At 36.9% G+C, this 17,405-nt stretch overlaps 1 protein-coding gene across 9 annotated transcripts in view; it reads left to right on the top strand.

Annotated features, from left to right (window-relative positions):
• The window catches only part of LOC138327731 (microtubule-associated protein futsch-like), a 45,354-nt gene that overhangs the window by 1,285 nt on the left and 26,664 nt on the right, over positions 1-17,405 (top strand). For 3 of the 9 annotated variants that reach the window (XM_069274052.1, XM_069274058.1, XM_069274063.1), the window contains exon 2: positions 14,933-15,283. The exons of the other annotated variants lie outside the window; for them this stretch is intronic. The gene's annotated coding sequence lies outside the window, so the exon portion shown is untranslated. The remainder of the gene's footprint in view (positions 1-14,932; positions 15,284-17,405) is intronic. 9 annotated transcript variants of the gene reach the window in all.

The raw sequence follows: 17,405 nt of genomic DNA, 5'->3' as shown, positions 1-17,405 counted from the left end.
GCTTAGGTTGGCTCCAAGATCCCTCTGGGATCTCTTGTTGTAATTTTGTCAAGTCTTGTTTGTGATTTGTTGATAGATACATAACTAATAAAATATTGAAGTCACTTTTGTAGTTTCAGCAAGTTATGTTGATCTGTTTTAATTAATAGGTAATGTGTTATGTATATAGAGGATCTGCTGGTTAGTTCCTGTTAAAAAAATGTATGACACAGGATTCTCTCTAAGTGGGGGCCGCGGTGGCCGAGTGGTTAAGATGTCCCGACATATTACCACAAGCCCTCCACCTCTGGGAAGCGGGTTCGAATCCCATGTGGGGCAGTTGCCAGGTACTGACCGCTGGTCGGTGGTTTTTCTCCGGGTACTCCGGCTTTCCTCCACCAACAAACCTGGCACTTCCTTACATGACCCTGGCTGTTAATAGGACGTAAAAATAAAAACAAACCAAAATAAAAAAAAACTAAGTGGGAAATGTAGTATGCTGGAAATTTGTATGTTTCAAGTACATGTATAATAATATGCATGAAGAGGATGTGCATTACATTTCACTGTATTATTTAGATAAAATTTCATCTGGCTGGTATTGTGTTTAGGTACACCACAGAGCCCCCACAGTAGCGCCTGGTGTTTTTGAGTTATGTGAGGAATTTGAAGTGTCAGACAAGCCATGTACAGTTAATGTACTGATGTGACTGACTGTAGGTCAAGAGCTACATTTGCAAGTCGATAAACAGGGCTTCTAACTAAATAATATCATTGAGGGGAATCAGAAATCTGGAAAGATTTTCATTTTCTTGTTAGTTATTCATGCTAACAATCAGTCCCTAGAAGCATTTAAAAAAATTTTTTTTTTTTTTTTTCAAAATTGGAAGTAGTGTTATTTCTACAGATATATTAATACTATCATGATATAAACCCAAGATGGAGATGTGAGGGGTGGGGTTGGGATAAAGCAAAAAATCATTTATCCAAATAGATGATCTTTTTGATTGGAAATAGCCAATCCTCTATAACATCATTGATATTGGATAACACGATAGATAAATTCTCAGTATTCTATAGGGCCTGAAGTGTTTTATTTCTACTTGATTGAAGGAGTTAGTGAATGTTTTAAAAATTGTTCCTAATTTATCCGAAAGTATTCAGAAAGAGGTGATAATTCATTTTCTTAATTTAATTGAGAAATTTTGTTTTAAAAAATATTCATGTATTTACGTAAATCAGATATTCAAGGCAAATTCTGAGTTAGAGTTGGGCCTCCAAGATGTAAGGAAAGTTTTACTTTTATATATATATGTGCCAAACAAAAATTAAGAGATGAGATAGCTTTGAAGACAAGTTTTGATATGAATGCATGGACTTGAACCCTACATATCTGGAAAGATAAGACATTGATAAAATTGAGACTAGGCACACATTTCTGAGTGTTTTAGTGCAAATTAACGTTTGGTAGGTGTATACTTTTGCTGATTGGTAATATAATTATAGTAGTTGGAGCAGCATAGCCTTACACCTTTCTTGGGTAATTCTGGTACAGTCTACAAGGGTAATTCTGGTATGGTCTACTAGGGTAATTCTGGAATGGTCTACTAGAGTAATTCTGGTATGGTCTACTAGGATAATTTTGGTATGGTCTACTAGGATAATTTTGGTATGGTCTACTAGGGTAATTCTGGTATGTTTTACTAGGGTAATTCTGGTATGTTTTACTAGGGTAACTCTGGAATGGTCTATTAGAGTAATTCTGGTATGGTATACTAGGGTAATTCTGGTATGGTCTGCTAGGGTAATTCTGGTATCATCTATTTGGGTAATTCTAGTATGGTCTTTTCAGGTAATTATGGTATTGTGTATAATACTAGAGAAATTCTGGTATTGTTTACTAAGGTAGTTCTGGTATTGTCTGTTCAGGTAATTCTGTTATGGTCTAGAGATCTGCTAGGGTAATTCTGGTATCGTTTACTAGGGTAATTCTGGTATATAATGGCGGCACTGCTAATCCACAATTGTCTGGTACCAATGATCCTACCCTTCAGTATAGACAGATAACAAAGTAATTATTACACTGACCCTGAACTAGAAATCTTCTTTTCAAACAAGACACATAACACCATTTTACTGAAGCTTTTAAAGGTTTGATAAATAGATTTCTATCTAATATGTAATTTGATGAGCTCACTTTATAGGTAAATGTCAAATACGCAGCAGTAGACATTTAAAATTTATTTTTAACCATCTTTTTAATCCACCATCATCAGATGGTGGGCTATTCAAATCGCTTCTTGTCCGTGGTCCATCCGTCTGTCCTTCCGTCCATTAACAATTCTTGTTACTGCTATTTCTGAAAAAGGTCAGAAGGGATTTTTAGCTCACCTGGCCCAAAGGGCCGGTGAGCTTATGTCATGGCGCGGCGTCCGTCCGTCTGTCCGTCCGTCCGTCAACATTTCCTTTAAATCGCTACTAGTCATAGAGTCCTGCATGGATTGTAACCAAATTTGGCCACAAACACCCTTGGGGGAAGGGGAACAGAACTTGTATAAATTTTGGCTCTGACCCCCCGGGGGCAAGAGGGGCGGGGCCCAATAGAGGAAATAGAGGTAAATCCTATAAATTGCTACTTGTCCTAGAGTTCTACATGGATTGTAACCAAATTTGGCCACAAACGTCCTTGGGGGAAGGGGAACAGAACTTGTATAAAGTTTGGCTCTGACCCCCCGGGGGCAGGAGGGGCAGGGCCCAATAGGGGAAATAGAAGTAAATCCTATAAATTGCTACTTGTCCTAGAGTTCTGCATGGATTGTAACCAAATTTAGCCACAAACATCCATGGGGGAAGGGGAACAGAACTTGTATAAAGTTTGGCTCTGACCCCCCTGGGGGCAGGAGGGACGGGGCCCAATAGGGGAAATAAAGGTAAATCCTATAAATCGCTACTTGTCCAAGAGATCTGCATGGATTGTAACCAAATTTAGCCACAAACATCCATGTGGGAAGGGGAATAGAACTTGTATAATTTTGGCTCTGACCCCTCGGGGGCAGGAGGGGTGGGGCCCAATAGAGGAAATAGAGGTAAATCGTATAAATCGCTACTTGTCCTAGAGTTCTACATGGATTGTTACCAAATTTGGCCACAAACGTCCTTGGGGGAAGGGGAACAGAACTTGTATAAAGTTTGACTCTGACCCCCTGGGGGCAGGAGGGGCGGTGCCCAATAGGTGAAATATAGGTAAATCCTATAAATCGCTACTTGTTCTAGAGTTCTCCATGGATTGTAACCAAATTTAGCCACAAACATCCATGGGGGAAGGGGAACAGAACTTGTATAAATTTTGGCTCTGACCCCCCCCCCCGGGGCAGGAGGGATGGGGCCCAATAGGAGAATTAGAGGTAAATATTCTAATTCCTTCAGAAAAGAAACAATGAACCTGTATTTAGAACATTACTTGGCATTACAAACCAGGTGAGCGATACAGGCCCTCTGGGCCTCTTGTTCTCAAATTTCATATGTAGGTTCCCCTAGGATCCTAGTTGCGCATATTGCATTTTGGGACCAATCGGTCAACAAGATGGCCACCAGGTAGCCATGTTGGATTTTGGGAGTTGAAGTTTTTTACCACTATTTCTCAGAAATTACTAAAGGGATCTGTCTCAAATTCCATACATAGGTTCTCCTTAGGCCCTTTTTATGCAAAATGTGTTTTGGAACTGATCGGTCAACAAGATGACCGACAGCCTGCCATCTTGGATTTAGATAATTAAAGTTTGTTTCTGCTATTTCTCAGAAAGTTCTGAAAGGATATCTGTCTCAAATTTGATATGTAGGTTCCCCTAGGACCCTAGTTGTGCTTATTGCATTTTGTTATTGATCGGTCAACAAGATGGCCGATCGGCCGCCATCTTGTATTTGATAGTTACCACTATTTCTCAGAAATTTACTGAAGGGATCTCTCAAATTCCATATGTAGGTTCCCCTAGGGCCCTAGTTTTGCATAGTGCCTGTAGTTAGTGCTGGAATGGTTAGTAAAAATGCCAACCGGTTAACCGGATTGGATTAAACAAACTGTAACCGGATAACCGTACAATTTTGTAGCTGTTTAAGTAAGTAACGTTTCAGTCGTACATTGATGCCATGACTTAGTCATACGTCGTCTGGATTCCATAACAATTATTCATATCTTTCAGGAAACACTCATTTAACACAAAGAATAATTACTTCGAATTAGATTTATTTTGCTTGTTTTTAATAAAACCATGATGGTGAATGAAAATAGGTGTAAACACTTACAACTTCAAAGTAGGCCTACTTCCTGCACATGGTTTCTTTTGCACACGGCACTTGCGCACATCACGCTCACTGGAACGTTTGCATAGAAGCCAAGTGACACCTATAAGCGTTTTAGTGACGATCCAGTTTCCGATAACATCACTGTTGTCGTAACACTTTTAATTTCATTACAAAATTGTGCTTCTGAAAGCATGTATACTTTATACTATAAGTGAAGACGCTCGTTAGTACAGGAATTTCATTACTTTGAGGAGTATATTTGCTGTACGAAATGTATATGGCGGTTATCGGATAGCTAAAATGCTAATCGGATACAAGCTGAAACCGAACCGTGAACCGGTTATCCGGTTACCCGTTCTAGCACTACCTGTAGTATGTTTGAAAAAGTTTGAAAAGCAGGGAAAAGATCCCTCTTTCCATTGTCAGACATAAATCATTCTTTTTTGGCCCCAAGATCCCTCTGGGATCTCTTGTTATCTAAATAGTCTATTGTTGTATGTTTTAATACCAGTATCTGGTTGGCTATAAATAGAAACAGTACAGTGAGCACACACTGGTCATTATGATCAAGGAAAACAGTCGTAGCTGTGAACTGATGATTCCACAGATAACCTGAATGTTATATGGAAAGATGTAATTATTGAGCTATGCTTCATATGCATACAAATGTACAAGGTTATTTAAAAAAAACTTGTTTCCACTCCCTTCACTTTTTAGGCGTATACATTTTCTTTTTTTTTACCCAAGTCATAATATAGTAATATACAGATATAATGTGTTTATTATATCTTAGGTAAAAATGTTTACATTTGGATTCTGATAAGTAATTTTTCTTGCAAAAAGTAATGTTGTCAAACAGTTAATAGAAAACAGCCAGTTAGTCAACTGGTTGTGAAATCTTTATAGAATTATACCGGTACACATGTATGTTTTTATAACAAGTTATCTCAAATTAATTCATAAAATTGTGTAAAATAGCAAACCCCCCATATATACAATACATATAATATATGTAACAAAATGTACAAATACGCATTTTGAGGTCGTCTGACCCGAAGGGTCAGGATGACCTATAGTCGTCATGTTTCGTCCGTCGCCGTCCGCCGTGCGTTAACTTTTCACATTTTGAACTTCTTCTCAAGTTCTACCGGTGCATTTAGGCTGAAACTTGCATGAAATGTTCCTGACATAGTACCGACAAAGTGTTGTTATTTTTCGGGTCGATCCGAAATCCAAGATGGCCGCCACAGCCGCCATCTTGAAAACACATTTTGAACTTCTTCTCAAGTTCTACCAGTGCGGTTTGGCTGAAACTTGCATGAAATGATCCTGACATGGTCCCAACAAAGTGTTGTTATTTTTCGGGGATCGATGTAATCTAAGATGGCCGCCATCTTGAAAACACATTTTGAACTTCTTCTCAAGTTCTACCAGTGCAATTAGGCTGAAACTTGCATGAAATGATCCTGACATGGTACCGACAATGGCCGCCACAGCTGCCATCTTGAAAATACATTTTGGACTTCTTCTCAAGTTCTACTAGTGCAATTTAGCTGAAACTTGCATGAAATGATCCTGACATGGTCCCGACAAAGTGTTGTTATTTTTCGGGTCGATCCGAAATCCAAGATGGCCGCCATATTGAAAACACATTTTGAACTTCTTCTCAAGTTCTACCGGTGCGATTTGGCTGAAACTTGCATGAAATAATCCTGACATGGTCCCGACAAAGTGTTGTTATTGTTCGGATAGATCCGTAATCTAAGATGGCCGCCATCTTGAAAACACATTTTGAACTTCTTCTTAAGTTCTACCAGTGCAATTTAGCTGAAACTTGCATGAAATGATCCTGACATGGTCCTGACAAAGTGTTGTTATTTTTCGGGTCGATCCGAAATCCAAGATGGCCGCCACAGCCGCCATCTTGAAAACACATTTTGAACTTCTTCTCAAGTTCTACTAGTGCAATTAGGCTGAAACTTGCATGAAATGATCCTGACATGGTCCCGACAAAGTGTTGTTATTTTTCAGGTCGATCCAAAATCCAAGATGGCCGCCATATTGAAAACACATTTTGAACTTCTTCTCAAGTTCTACCGGTGCGATTTGGCTGAAACTTGCATGAAATAATCCTGACATGGTCCCGACAAAGTGTTGTTATTGTTCGGATAGATCCGAAATCCAAGATGGCCGCCACAGCCGCCATCTTGAAAACACATTTTGAACTTCTTCTCAAGTTCTACTAGTGCAATTAGGCTGAAACTTGCATGAAATGATCCTGACATGGTCCCGACAAAGTGTTGTTATTTTTCAGGTCGATCCAAAATCCAAGATGGCCGCCATATTGAAAACACATTTTGAACTTCTTCTCAAGTTCTACCGGTGCGATTTGGCTGAAACTTGCATGAAATAATCCTGACATGGTCCCGACAAAGTGTTGTTATTGTTCGGATAGATCCGAAATCCAAGATGGCCACCACAGCCGCCATCTTAAAAACACATTTTGAACTCCTCTCAAGTTCTACCGGTGCGATTTGGCTGAAACTTGCATGAAATGATCTTGACATGGTCCAGACAAAGTGTTGTTCCATCTCTGGTTGATCCCAAATTGAAGATGGCTACCATGACACTATATCTAATTAATTTCCTACATGCTAAGGCCCTTTGGCCTCTTGTTTGAAATAAAATTTGTTGAAAGAAATTGAAAATGATCCTGACATGGTCCTGACAAAGTGACACCATATGAAATTAATTTTACTATTGCCAAGGTAGTCAGATGACCGTTAAGGCCCTTTGGGCCTCTTGTTAAATGAGTATTCAAGCAGGCAGAATTTCTCACACACACATGTATATATATATTATGACCAGACATTGCATTTTTGATCTGAAAAGTAAACTTAGTCAAAGGCTTACAAAAGACTAGAAAATTAAATTCTGTTGTTGACATTTTACGTCCCTGTTGCACAATAAAGTTGTGTTTAAAAATTCTCAAAGCAACAAATGAGAAACGCTGACTGACAATATATCTAATGTTTGTCTCTGTGCTAATGTCACCACTGTGGCAGCAGAATGTGTATTGTATCAGAAAACAAATCTTTACAAAACAGCTATACAGATATATTTTCATCCAGGATGTCCAGCTGACGACCAGGAAATGTTGGGGCTGTCTTTGTGAAGACTTATTTCCTTGTTAGCAGTGACAAATGAAGTGGAAATATAAAATATCGTGTTGTATACATGTTTAGTTGTTTTGTTCCGGTATTTTTATGTGCAACTAAAATATGTTATTTATAGGTTTACTATTTTGAGGATTGAGTAGGTATGTAGATAAAATCATTGATCTTCGATGTAAAAGATTCAAATGTTACAAGACTAGTGACTGTCTAAGATACATTAGCCAAAGGAAAACCTAGTATCTTGGCTTTTGAGAGAACAACCTGGTATCTTGGCTATTGAGAGAACAACCTGGTATCTTGGCTTTTGAATAGAGAACAAATAGAGTACACTAGCACTGTATATTAGGTTTACATGCAGCAGATATAGGGTCTGAGGTTTAAAATAGGTCAGAGTGTTAAAAAGAAAGTTTTATGTCAACAAAAACTCAAAATATCTGTGTCTTCTGACTGTTACAACAAAAATAGGAACTATATTAGGAGTCTTTTTCATGGTACAGTTAGTTCATGTTATTGTTTAAAAACCAAAACAGAAAGTACGATTGAAAGTTAGGATATTTCACTTTAAAAATTAAAACAGATCTTTTGGTTTTGTATAATTAGCTATATCAGGTATAAAATACAACATTTCACCTTCATTTCAGTGCAATTAATTTGAAAAAATATTGTTGAATGGATATGAATAGTAATTGATTTAATACAGATATGAACTCAAAGACGGCTATCTATTGATGTTCACAAAACCGAACAAGACTAACGTTGCATGGTGTTAGTATCTATATGTAGACGTGTGTACACCAATAGCTTTAATGTTATTGAATAAGTGGCTAGACTTCCAGTGTCATATGTTATTTTTATGGATCAACAGTTCGGCCGTTTACACAATATGACCCAGCAGTCAGTAACCCAAATCAGCTTTTGATCCCTGAATACTCGTGATCAAATCTACCTGTAGAGTTTTATTTTGGCCGTTATCTGTCTGTCTTAACCATATGTGGGTGTTGAAAAATCAGCCGTTGTTACATATCGTGTAAATATCCGTGACACATTGTGTGGTCATATATATGAAGTCAGAAAACCACAACTTATCTGATGTTTGGTAGACTATATTTGGTTTCTTAGTCATAAGGCTGAGTCCACAATTTTGTCTTAAAGTGCACAGAAAGTATCACTGAATTAGTAACTTAGACTGACTGAAATATGTGTGAGTCTGAATGAAATGCAACTTTTGGAGAAAATCGACCTCACTTGAAATATCAGCCAAAAGGAAAAATGCAGCTTTTATGCTTGATCATGTTTAAAAACACTTTTGTTTTGTGTTGCCAAGGTTTGAAATCTATCATATTAATGCAATTTCATCATGTAAGTTTGATGAGTAATCCTGGTTATATTATGTGTAGTGTGATAAATGTATAATATGGCATAGTTGTGGATTAATTACTGTCAGACGTTTATAGTGTGTAGTTGATGAATCCATTATTCTGTCGTCTGCTCACCCATGGTTGAAAGAGAGGCTACAATTACTCTACATGACATTATAAACTGTTAGAGTGTTAGAAAAAACCATATTCAATCTACTGTAATAAACACTCAGAGCAGAAACTTATTTGGAAAATTAGACAATAGCTTATTGAGTAAATATCCATTACATCAGTACTTACTAGCTTAGATATGGCAGGCCAGAAAAGACACCTGATTGTACAAAAGAAAGGCGAAAGTCAGTCAGTGGTTATAAGATTTCTGAAGAAAGGTAGAAAAGCAAAAGGATGACTGTGTAGTAAGGACTAAAATGACATGAGTGTTTATTTGGGCAAATATGGTTTATGGATGTCATTGAAATGCTTGTTTCAGCATGACAACACTGTGCTAAAGGGACCACACCATCTTATAAGATTTTATTGGCTGTGTTGTATCTATGGCTAATGCACACCTGGTTCGTATACAATGGTGACACCATGGTAGAATTTTCAATAAACTTTCATTAACTTTCAATTACAGAATTTAAAACTTGAAATTTGGACACTTCTGTATTGAATTTCATCTTCCTTGTATCATGCTGTTGTAGTATTGACTATCTTGCAAAATGTACTGGTATATAAAGTGACTACAATTTTGCCACTCCCATCCTGCAGCGTGTGTATGTGACACGAAACACATAAAATATATGCATCTTATCATTTGAAATGTAGCAGGTTAGGGTGTACAAACACAATGAAAGTCCGTGATAAACTTCCTCAAATAACAGAGTTGGTTGACTTTGGAAAAACAATAGAATTGAATGTATTTAAAGATAAACTTAAATGATTTATGTAAATATCCCGGATGTTTTCTGCTGCGATAATTTGCCTTTGTTTTAGTCCAAAGGAGTGCTGTTAAAATGTTTAGGCGACCCTTGAGAATACTTGACAGTTATTTATTAAGATTGTATACAGGATCTTTGTGGTGTGATGGTATATATTTTGATCATCAACGTTAACCCTCATTAAATACTAATCATTCCTGTATGTCCTATATGAACTAAAATTGAGGAGCTTGCTTGAGATGTTGTGACATCAAATGAAACTGGAGAGCATGCTTGAGATGTCAGGACATCTAATAAAACTGAAGAGCTTAGTTGAGATGTCCTGACATCAAGTGAAACTGAGGAGCTTGCTTGAGATGTCAGGACATCAATGGAACTGAAGAGCTTGCTTGAGATGTCCTGACATCCAATGAGTCTGAGAGCTTGCTTGAGATGGGACATCTAGTTAAACTTAGGAGCTTCCTTGAGATGTCCTGATATCCAATGAAACTGAAGAGCTTGCTTGAGATGTCCTGACATCCAATTGAACTGAAGAGCTTGTTTTAGATGTCCTGACATCCAATGAAACTGAAGAGCCTTCTTGAGATGTCGTGACATCCAAGGAAACTGAAGAGCCTTCTTGAGATGTCGTGACATCCAAGGAAACTGAAGAGCTTGCTGGATATGTCTTGACATCTTATGAAACTGAGGAGCTTGCTTGAGATGTCGGGACATCCAATGAAATTGAAGAGCTTGCTTGAGATGTCGGGACATCCAATGAAATTGAAGAGCTTGCTTGAGATGTCTTGATATCCATGAAATTGAAGAGCTTGCTTCAGTTTTCGGGACAAGATGACATAACATCCAATGAAACTGAAGAACTTGCTTGAGATGTCCTGACATCCAATGAAACTGAGAGCTTGCTTGAGATGTCCTGACATCCAATGAAACTGAGAGCTTGCTTGAGATGTCCTGACATCCAATGAAACTGAGAGCTTGCTTGCGATGTCATAACATCCAATGAAACTGAGAGCTTGCTTGAGAAGTCCTGACATCCAATGAAATTGAAGAGCTTGCTTGAGATGTCCTGACATCCAATGAAATTGAAGAGCTTGCTTGAGATGTCGTGATATCCAACATTTATGTAAACCTTTTCTGTCGTGTCCTGACCCATTTCATCATGTGTGCTTCATGTATGTATTGAGGAAGGGGTATTTATGCCTTACAGACATTTCGAGTTTTCTATAAGATTTGTTTACCTTTTGTACAAAAAGCGAAGGTCATTTAAGGCTGTATTTGGGTTTGGATATAAAGAAAATCCAGAGTTACTGATTAAAAATTACCATAGAAGTAATAACAGCTCCAATATAAAGATCACCTGAAATATAAAGTACCCGTTGTTTACTGTACTGACCATCATCTAAAATTGATTAATTTGGGTAACTCATTGTTTATCAGTTTGTCCAGTATCAAAATGTAATTATATTGTGTATCCGGGTTGACCGATAGGTACATGACAGACATTTGATGGCCGTCTGCCAGGGAAAGATTGGGGGCAATAAAGGGATAACATTGTGTGACACCCTCATCGTGTTTACGTTGTTGTTTACTCAATGATAAATACAGGTAAACAAAGACTACAATAGACAGGTTAGCGTAGACTACAATAGTCTAGGCAGGGCACTACCCTCCCTCATCCTAAAATCACCCTCATTGTAAACAGGGTATTACACTTTGTGGTTGTTATCAGCCAATTTAGGAATTAAACTTGAACTACAAATTTATCTCTGTACTCGTTAAATCACCATCTATCTTTCTGGCAATCCATATGTTGATATTCGTCATTATTTGGAGCCTCTTAATGGAAATATCTTGTCCTTGCATCCCTCTGGATTTATTTTCCCCATTACTCATTCAATTAAAACAAAATGTGCTTTCAGTCTATCCATAACAGTATCTTTTGAATGAACATAGAACTAATATGTTCTAGTTCCAATGGAAATACAATGCCCTTGAGTCTAACCATGATACTACAATGTCCTTGAGTCTAACCATGAAATACGATGTCCTTGAGTCTAACCGTGATACTACAATGTCCTTGAGTCTAACCATGAAATACAATGCCCTTGAGTCTATAACTGTGATACTACAATGTCCTTGAGTCTTTAACCATGACACTACAATGTCCTTGAGTCTAACCATGAAATACAATGTCCTTGAGTCTATAACCATGACACTACAATGTCCTTGAGTCTATAACCATGAAATACAATGTCCTTGAGTCTATAACCATGACACTACAATGTCCTTGGGTCTAACCATGAAATACAATGTCCTTGAGTCTATAACCATGACACTACAATGTCCTTGAGTCTATAACCATGAAATACAATATCCTTGAGTCTATAACCATGACACTACAATGTCCTTGAGTCTATAACCATGACACTACAACGTCCTTGGGTCTAACCATGAAATACAATGTCCTTGAGTCTATAACCATGACACTACAATGTCCTTGGGTCTAACCATGAAATACAATGTCCTTGAGTTTAACCGTGAAACTTCAATGTCCTTGAGTCTATAACCATGAAACTACTAAGTCCTTGAGTCTAATCGTGAAACTTTAATGTCCTTGAGTCTATAACCATGAAACTACTAAGTCCTTGAGTCTAATCGTGAAACTTTAATGTCCTTGAGTCTATAACCATGAAACTACTAAGTCCTTGAGTCTAATCGTGAAACTTTAATGTCCTTGAGTCTAAACATGATACTACAATGTCCTTGAGTCTTAAACATAAAACTACAATGTCCTTGAGTCATACAATGAAACTACAATGTCCTTGAGTCTAACCATGCAATTACAATGTCCTCGAATCAAATACTATGGGACTTCCTATTCATGAGTCTGTTACCATAGAACTACAATGTCCTTGAGTCTCATCATTGAACCTGGATCTGCTTTGAACTTGTTACTAAGGACCTGTTCGAACTTGTCCTTTAAGACCTGGGGTTTATGTTTCCTATTAAACCTGCTTCCCTTTTCAAGCATGTCAAAAGCATGGAACGACGACGTTTCAAGGGTTTTACAGGACCTTAGATGGCTGAGTACCTAAATGAGTATGTATTTTGTTAGCCTTTAAAGGCCAAGGTCGCACAGCTATAGGTTGATGATATGCAGCTAGATTCAACCCAATAAGCTGAAATGACTTGATTGAAAGAGAACCTGCTTCACTTGTCCTTAAGGACCCGCATCTAACCTTTCCTCCAGGACCTGCAAGGAAGTGTATTTGTATACTCCATCCTTCAATGTTCAAATATGCACTTAAAAAAGTTCAATATGAGACAAGTTCTTGCAGAAAAATTTCCCTGTGGCTGAGTCACAGTGAACAGGTGTGTATGATATAATATTGATATCATCAGCTGGTGCATTTCAAATACACATGTACATTTGATATAGATACTGAGATACAAAATATTTGTAAAATAACACTAGTTCTGATGATTTCTACATATACTGACAAACAAATAGAAATTAATATCCATTGGTATTTATGCAATCAATTGTTTTATATGGGTTTAAAAGGTTTGTCATTCCAAAATATTTCACACTTCTATTTAAATGAGGACTATATTTGATGATTATTACTTAATCAAAAGATGAATTAAATAGATTGCATAAATTAGTTTAAAGTGTGCATACAGTTATATTTTCAGTGCGTTAATTAAGTTAAAATGATAATCAATCATACCCGCAACGAAGTTAGGAAGGATTACACTGGAATCAGGTTGTCCGTCTGTTGGTATAGACACAGTTTGTCCAGGAGCTCCTCCTCCTAAACTGCTGATTAGATTTTGATAAAATTTGGTGCACAGAACCCTGACATAAAGGGCAGCTGAGTAAACTATATAGGGTTCTGTAATGTTACCTATTAATGGAGTTACTAAATTTGTACAGCAGGGGGTATTCATTTGTCATCTACTCTGGCGACAGTTCTAGTTTAATCAGTTGAATACAAGTAGAATGTGTTACATAATGAAAACTCAAGTTAACATAAAGGGAGACTAGAAGCCATATCGGTATCTGCAACTTTGCAGATATCGCATATTTATAAATCAACAAAACACACAATTTTAGACAGATATTTACAGATTAACTTTGATTGACCTATGCATATTGGCATAATGACAGAAATTTTAAAACCCTCACAAAAAGCAAAAATGAAATAACGAAAAAAAACGTGTTTGACCTAACAAATATTTCCCTCCTGGCATTCTGAATAACAAACATTGGCCCATGTGTACATTACAACAATACTTGGTTTTACCCATTGGTCTATACATTATCAGTGTGTCTACGTAGAAACATATAACCTTTTGTTCCCTGTTTGTATCATTGTCAGACTAGGGAAATGTTTTCTTCCTCGTAAAGATAAAAAAATCATGTTTACCACAAACAATACTAGCCACTGTTTATCAGGGTCTGCAGGCAGTTAGAGCAGCATTCCTTTACCCATTTTCTAGTTGCCTAAAATATGAAATTGTCTCATCGAAACCTTGACAATAGATATGTTTTGATACTTTTTAGTCTATTTAGGAAGGATTTGAATGATATTGACGCTTTTGATGTATATTGTAATAGTTTTGATAAGCTATCTCCCCTATAAGTTACCTCCCTGTAATTATCTTCCCTATTAGTTATCTCCTCCCTAAGTTATTTCCCTGCAAGTTATCTCCCCTGTAAGCACCCAACCCCCTAGCCTTCCTCAACACTCTACGGAATTAAGTGACATACAAACAATATCAATCAAATCTTTAAGTGTCGCTTTTATGTAGTGTATTTCATTAGTTCAATTTTGTTGGTAAGATTGTAAGTTTCCATGCATTGTTTAAAAAGGTCTTGACACATTATTTTCTGTGAAGAAATAGCATGGTGACTATGTTGTGTTACATCCTTGTAGATTTTTGTATCTGTAGATTATTTGATAACCATTATCAAAATATTTGTTTATTCTGCAGTTAGATTAATTGAGGGATGCAAACAATCAATTTCTTTATTAATTTTTCGTTATCCTCCAACAAAGATGCCTGTTGTGTATTCCAGACGTTGGGGAGTGTCTGTCTGGGTAGAGGTGTAGAGAAAGGGTTTTACCTGTACCCCTGTAACACACCTGTAACGAGGTGTCCTTTTCCACAGGTACCTGGTGGGGGATGAAAGCCTTATCCTGACTGTCAATACCCGGAGGAGACCTCCCGTACTAATGATACACCTGGAAATAAAGCTGCTATCGATGACCCATTTCCTGTTGTTGTCATAAGCTGTGTACTACACTAGACTTAGCTGTAGCAGTGCTCAGTATACCGCTGTAGGACGCGCACAGCAGATCAACCGGAAAACGCTATTACTGGATATTTTAGAATTTAAATTCTAATTTCTGGAAAGCGTGAAGAGGACTATCTTGGACTGAGAAGATTGTGCCTTATTGGATAAAACTTTTAAGGATCCAGACTTCTACCAGAAGGCTCTCTAGCTGATCTTGCCAAGTTTGTATGTATCAAAAGTGATGATTTGTTTACAAAGGTTTTAACTATGTTTGTCATTTTGTTGATTATATTTTATCTAACCTTGTTTAAATGTATGATAGTGTATATGTATATTTAATGTTTATACTGTGATCCGAGTCGTATATTAATGCTAAATAGAATTATTACACATCTGTATGATCTAATGCATATGAACAGTCGCAATGTGCTAAAAATAGACAGGAGAATTATTTTATTAAAAACTTCAATTGCTTTTCATCCATTACGGTGTATACATGTGTACACATATAAACTGTCGGTACAGCCGATCTGTCTATATGACAGTTTTACTCTTATAACTTGGATCATCTCTCTGTAAACTTGAAACTTTTCCAACTTTAAAACCTTAATACATACTAACATTGATGTATAGATACAGAATCTTAAGGATTTTAATCCTATTTTCATCCTTTCACTCCGAGATTGAAATATTTGGAATATCTATGGGAAAATTTCATAGTGATGTATATTAGGATTGAATATTAGGATTGAATTGAGTCATTCTATCAATACTATCATTTTCCAATATCTCATCAATAATTAAATCATACCAATTTTATCTCAATAAATATCACTGGGATTTTGATCCTCCTTTCAGGTGGAGGTCTGAAAATAGATATTGGCAAATTAGATATTCTTCGCCTTAAACTATTAAGATTTCTTACGGTTCTTTTGTGAATTTGCTGTGATATCTATATTTGTCCTATAGCTTCTTTCTTTGGATGTCTCTAATAAAGGTAATACACAGGAGTCACAAATGACAATGTCTGACTTGATATCACCTTAACTGTTACTATATATAGAAAATCACTGACTAATGCAGGGCCATTGTTCCTGGAGTTGAAACCTTTTACTGACAAAAGTCAAATCAGAATATGAAAATTTAGATTTTAATTTACAGAAAAGACGATTTGTTTATTTCTTTGAAGATATTTTCTGGTTACAAAGTGAGATATTCTTTTAAGGTTCCATTTTCAGTAGTGCTTGCAAACACTTTAGATGAAGATTCCGGGTATTGTCTGCCCTGGCTCACAATAGACTATTACACTTGACCATGAATTTTTGTGATAGAAAATATTTTGGTATCTAGGTGAAGCTACAAGATGTCTACATTTTTACCTGCCCAACTCATACACTTAATTTATCATTTGTAGGGTGACGCCTCTCTAAGATTGGAGGTGTTTACCCTGCACTTAAATCATTTGAATTCCTAACCATAAAACATAAAAACTTGACCTTGTGTCACAGTATGTGATAGCAAAAGCAGAACTTAAAATGTGAAAAACAGTAGAAGAATCATTCATGCTTTCATAAATTTTTATTGTAAAATGATTTTTGTCCGAGATGAAATTATCTTTTTTCATATAAACTTAATTATTATCTAGTGTTAAAACTTTTATAAGAGTGTACACCTAGCTATATGTAGCAAAGTTGATTCCTTGGTTTTTGGCCAAATGAGTTGACCGTACAGTTCTGGATTTTGTCCCTTGGCCAAAACTAACAACAGCCTATAGAGTGGCAGCTACTGTGCAGCATATGGGGTGTGGTATGACTTTTTGCTTGTTGTTATGTCGGTCTCTGTTATCTTTATCAGAATCATTGAGATTTACTATAAAGTAGGCAAGAGATCCACTGTCACAAGGAGACACAACACAAATATACCCCAGTCTCCTAAAACACACTGTCACAAGGAGACACAACACAAATATACCCCAGTCTCCTAAAACACATCATCACAAGGAGACAACACAAATATACCTCAGTCTCCTAAAACACACTGTCACAAGGAGACACAACACAAATATACCCCAGTCTCCTAAAACACACTGTCACAAGGAGACACAACACAAATATACCCCAGTCACCTAAAACACACTGTCACAAGGAGACACAACACAAATATACCCCAGTCTCCTAAAACACATCATCACAAGGAGACACAACACAAATATACCCCAGTCTCCTAAAACACATCATCACAAGGAGACACAACACAAATATACTTCAGTCTCCTAAAACACACACTGTCACAAGGAGACACACACAAATATACCCCAGTCTCCTAAAACACACTGTCACAAGGAGAC

The sequence above is a fragment of the Argopecten irradians genome, chromosome 7 (genome assembly GCF_041381155.1).
Source record: "Argopecten irradians isolate NY chromosome 7, Ai_NY, whole genome shotgun sequence".
Classification (NCBI taxonomy): Eukaryota; Metazoa; Mollusca; class Bivalvia; order Pectinida; family Pectinidae; genus Argopecten; species Argopecten irradians.
This window is presented reverse-complemented; position numbering and strand designations above follow the sequence as displayed.